We start from the raw sequence: 5,442 nt of genomic DNA, 5'->3' as shown, positions 1-5,442 counted from the left end.
TTAGCCTGGAAAAGATGTTCCACCGTAGTTATAGATTCTTCAGCTGGTCTGTGGGCTTTTGAGTGCGGTTAATTTCCATCACCTTTTCCGGTGAATTTTTCCTCCTTTGCTCTAGGCGGAAAATATCATCTCCCCCAGGAGCCACACGTTGGGCTCCAGATGTGGGATCCCTTATCACATTCCACGTGGTTCAGGATTCCTGTTCAGAGTCCAATTCTGGAGAAGGCCGCACACAAATGAAAACAGACTGGAAAAAAGTTAATTTGGGAAAAATAGGAAGCAAGTGGGAGTCTACCTCTAGGGGGAGGACTACCACTAGGCTCAGGCCTTGCTATTCCTTTTATTGAGACTATGGGATACACCCATTACCCTTAAGCAGGTTTGGGATACACCCATAGCCCTTAGGCAGGTAATAAGCGGATTATCATATCAGTAAGGATTTACATGATTATAAGATGGAGAAGTTGCCTCAGTTACCATTGTCTCAATTAGATAGGAGTGGTTGGCTCTGACCTTTCTTTCTTTTCTTTTTTATTATAATAAATCTTTACAGGTGCTCCTCTTTCCCCCCTCTTCCCCCATAGTTTCCCTCCACTTGATTCCCAACTCCACCCCATGCCCTTACCCCCGCCCCTGTCTTCATCCATAGGTGTAAGATTTTTTTTTTTTTTTTTTTTACTTAGTTTGTGCTAAATCATTTTTTAAAATGTGTAGCTTTGGGACATTTTATTACAAAAAGCTGTTTTTATATAAGTGACTAACAACTTAAAATTCACCATACATTTACTTCATTTTTTAGCTTGACTGTCTAGTAAATCTTTAGCTTCATTGATTTTGGCTGCTATGTAAGGAGATCCTCCCTTGTCTGGGTGGATTTAACAGCATAATTCGTCGGTGAGCATCTTATTTTTCCTTTATTGGCAGTAGGGCTTACACCTAATATTAATGCTGCTTCTCGTTTTGTCATTTTGGGTTCAAACTTACCTCTGTAATAGCCACCACTGAAGGCAGATTTTGGTAGACTTTGAAAAACTTGTTTTACTTGAGGCTCCATATGCTTCATGGCTTGCAAAACATAACGGCCTGCAAATCCTGCAGCAGCAATGGTCAATCCAGCTGCGACCACTGTACTGGCCATGGCTCCGGCTCGGCTCCCCTGCCTCCGCCGAGAGTGCGGCTCATCCCAGCCCGGAAGGCCGCGGCCACTCCGCTCCCCGCCCGCCCCCGGACAGCAAGGCGGCCACTCGCTCCCCGCCGCCCCTGGACAGCAAGGCGGCCACTCGCTCCCCCGCCGCCCCCGGACAGCAAGGCGGCCACTCGCTCCCCGCCGCCCCCGGACAGCACGGCGGCCACTCGCTCCCCACCGCCCCCGGACAGCAAGGCCGCCGCCGGCGGGGACCAAAGGTCCACACTCGGGCAGCCGGAGCCCTCGGCAGCGGTGAGATGTAAGATTTTTGTCCAATCTCTTTCCTCACCCCTCAGACTCCCTTCCCCTGAGAATTGTTGGTCCAATCCCTTTCTATGTCCCTGATTTTATTGTATTCACCAGTCCATTTTGTTCTTCAGATTTTTTATTCACTTGATTTTTAGATTCACTTGTTGGTAGGTATGTATTTTATGTCTTTTTGTTGTTCGTAATTTTTACCTTTACTTTTCTTCTTCTTCTTCCTCTCCTTAAAGAATACCCTTCAGCATTTCATGTAATCCTGGTTTGGTGTTGATGAACTCCTTTAACTTGTTCTTGTCTGTGAAGCTCTTTATCTAACCTTCAATTCTGAATGATAGCTTTGCTGGGTAGAGTAATCTTGGTTGTAGGTTCTTGTTGTTCATCATTTTGAATATTTCTTGTCACTCCCTTCTGGCCTGCATAGTTTCTGTTGAGAAATCAGCTGACAGTCGTATGGGTACTCCCTTGTAGGTAACTAGCTTTTCTCTTGCTGCTTGTAAGATTCTCTCTTTGTCTTTTGCCTTTGGCATTTTAATTATGATGTGTCTTGGTGTGTTCCTCTTTGGATTCCTCTTGTTTAAGGTTCTGTATGCTTCCTGAACTTGTAATTCTATTTCTTTTACAAGGTAGGGAAAGCTTTCTATCATTATTTCTTTCAATAGTCCTTGAATATCCTGCTCGCTCTCCTCTGGCACCCCAAAAATCCGGATGTTGATACGTTTTAAGCAGTTCCAGAGGCTCCTTACACTATCCTCACACTTTTGGATTCTTCTTTCTTTCTGCTTCTCTGGTTGGGTGATTTTTTCTTCCTTATATTCCAGATCTTTGGTTTGATTCTTGGGGTACGTTGATCTATAGTTGAGTTTCTATATATTCTTTATTTCAGAGACTGTATGCTTAATGGTGGCAGGCTTGATCCCCAGTGTGGTAGCTAATCAATGATTCTCTCTCATCATTGATGTTTCCATCTCTCTTTTCCTTTCCCTTCCTTTCTGAAATCAATAAAAATATATTTATTAAATAAATATCAATGGAAAAAACTATCATTGGATAAGGATTAACAACAACAATAAAAAGAAATGCATATCCAAGAAGCAGGGCCAGTGGGCAATGCTCCTTGAATGTGACTTCCTGAAAATATCCTTCCCTACCAGACCAGCCCTCAGGAATCACATCTTTTTTTTTTTTTAGGAATCACATCTTGAGAGAGTAGTTCAGTGGTTGGCAAACCGTGGCTCATGAGCCACATGCAGCTCTTTGGTCCCCTTGAGTGTGGCTCTTCCACAAAATACCACATGCGGGCGTTTCGTGGCCCATGTGCAGAAGTCAGTTTTCGGCCTAGGCAAGTCTATTTTGAAGAAGTGGCATTAGAACACTCAAGGGGCAAAAGAGCCGCATGTAGCTCTTGAGCTGAGGTTGCCAACCACTGGAATGGTTGTTCATTCTAAACACTCCTAATGAATAAAAGGACAGTATAGTAAATACTTCTTAGTATGTAAAGCTTCTAATGCTTTCTATACCGAGTTTTGTGACCATTTATAAGTACTGGGTTTAATAGCTAAGAAAAAAATTCATTAACTTGGGAACTGACTTGACACCACTTCATTGCTACCATCACTGAGTGTGTAGACCACCTTTGGTGCCTCTCAGAGGGGTCAGACGCAGGACTTGGCCATGGTACACCTGCACCTCCAGCCAACTTGGGCAGGAAGAGATGAGGCAATGATCACCATTGTGCTTGCAGACATCACACAGGTTGCTGGGATCCTCTTCCTGATCTGCCCCAGACTCAGCCTGTCCCCTGCCTTGGATCAGTGTCAATACCACCTGGCTCAGTGACTTTTTCTTTCTATTTGTTGAAGGTGAAAATCCCTGTGGTAATAGGGAGAGTAGCGGGTGAATCCCTCCAGAGGTCAGAAGCTGTAGGGCAAAAGCACTAGGCCCTCTGGAGCGGTGGATCTGAAGTTCTTTTCGTATTTCATGGAGACCTTCCAAAGCAAAGCTGGCCCTTGGGACTTAAAAGTGTCCCCTTCCTACCATGCCTGCTTTCTTGCTGCTTATTTCCAACCGTGGCCTGATAGGGCAGAAGAACTCCCCAAGGAGCCTAGAAACTTTGGTTGAGTGTCCAGAGTGTGACCTTGTGCAAGACCTTTTTTTTCTCTGGAATGCAGATTTCCCACGGGGATCTCTCCAATGTTGATCCCCTTTCCTCATGCTGCAGATCTCCGTGTGTACGTTAGGGCCATTCCCAATTCCAGTTAACAGCTCCTGGGAACCCAGCAGCGTAATCAGATGTCATCGTACCGTAAACATTCAAAGCAGGCACTTTACAGATAAGTAAACAGGTCCAGTCAGTTCCTCAATTGCACATAGCAAGCAACCAACAGAGCCTGCATTTGACTACAAAGTATGTGGCTCTGAGTGTTTCTTCTGAGTCTTGAGCTTAACAACGTTCCACACACCAGGCCTGAGAGGCGGTCATTCCCCAAGTACACACAGGGCTGCTGAGGTGGCCCCCAGCCCCTGCAGCACTGCCACCCAAACCTCCCAGGGAAAACCTGCCATCCTTCCATTTGTGGGAGAGGGAACCAAATGAAGCTCAGAAAGCGAGTGGCAAAGCTGGGCTTCACATCCAGCTCTTTCTGACCTCAGAACCTCTGCTCAGACTCTGTGCAGAAGCTGAATCTTGGAAACTGAGCTCCAAGGAAAATTTTCATGAGGAAATGCAACATATTCACAGGAGAAATGCCTCCCTCCCTTCCTATCCTCCCTGCCCTGCCTTTGGGCCTTGTCCTGTCTGTCCCCTGCCCCCAGCACTGGGAGCATCCGATGACTTCTTGTCCTCACTGACTCATCATTCATTTGAATACTGGCCACCTACATGGAAGAGAGGAGGAGACCGAAGAAAGAGGCAGACCACTCCAGACGGGCAGGCGGAGGTTAACAAGCAAGGGAACTTACTGTCTTGGTCAAGTACAAGAGGAGTAAATATCCACATCTGCCCACCAGAAACTTAAACGTTTATATAGAGCCCTTAACTGGGCACAGTGGTACAGTCCCATCAAAAAGTGTTCTCAGCCCTGACAGGTTTGGCTCGGCCCATGGACTAAAGGGTCAAGGGCATGTACCTTGGTTGCGGGCACATTCCCAGCAGGGGGTATGCAGGAAGCAGCTGACTGATGTTTTTCTCTCAATGATGTTTCTAAAGCTCTATCCCTCTCCCTTCCTCTCTGTAAAAAAATCAATAAAATGTATTTAAGAAAAAAGAAAGTGTTCTCAACAACACCTTTCTCTCTCAAAGGTATAGTGTTAGCCAAAACCGGTTTGGCTCAGTGGATAGAGCATCAGCCTAGGGACTGAAAGGTCCCAGGTTCGATTCCGGTCAAGGGCATGTACATTGGTTGCAGGCACGCCCTCAGTAGGGGGTGTGCAAGAGGCAGCTGATCGGTGTTTCTCTCTCATCGATGTTTCTAACTCTCTATCCCTCTCTCTTCCCTTCTGTAAAAAAATCAATAAAATATATATATATATTAAAAAAAAAAAAAGGTTTAGTGTTAGCCCTGACAGTTACTGTATTTATTTCTTGTAATGCAAGCCTCTGACTTAAGCTTGATTGTCCAGGTATGAAATATCCATTTCAAAGAAGGTTATCTCAGAGAAACACATGGCTGGTCACGTAGATAAAGAGCTATGATAGATAAAGAGCCAGGTCACCTCCCTTCCAAGCTCCTTTGCTCTAAGAAATTTTATTTTAGTAATTGGCCATTAGTGCTATTTGTTTTTCTTTCTCTTCCTGGACTTTAAATTCCTGCTGTGATGTTTTAAAGCCACCAAAAAAGTGTGAGCCTGCGAAACCCTAGGCTCCCACCCTCAACCCTAATAACTTCAGAACCCAGGCCCATTCTCTCTCTCTCTCTCTCTCTCTCTCTCTCTCTCTCTCCTCTCTCTCTCTCTCTCTCTCTCTCTCTCTTTCTCTCTCTCTCTCTCTCTCTCTC

General features: G+C 45.4%; 1 pseudogene; it reads right to left on the bottom strand.

The window, feature by feature from the left end:
• Nucleotides 1-679: 679 nt before the first annotated feature.
• On the bottom strand, nucleotides 680-1,234 carry LOC118719055 (annotated as a pseudogene).
• Nucleotides 1,235-5,442: the final 4,208 nt, after the last annotated feature.

This window comes from Pipistrellus kuhlii, unplaced genomic scaffold (genome assembly GCF_014108245.1).
Source record: "Pipistrellus kuhlii isolate mPipKuh1 unplaced genomic scaffold, mPipKuh1.p scaffold_m20_p_15, whole genome shotgun sequence".
Taxonomy (NCBI): Eukaryota; Metazoa; Chordata; class Mammalia; order Chiroptera; family Vespertilionidae; genus Pipistrellus; species Pipistrellus kuhlii.
The sequence above is the reverse complement of the archived record's forward strand: the minus strand, read 5'-3'. Positions and strand labels throughout refer to the sequence as shown.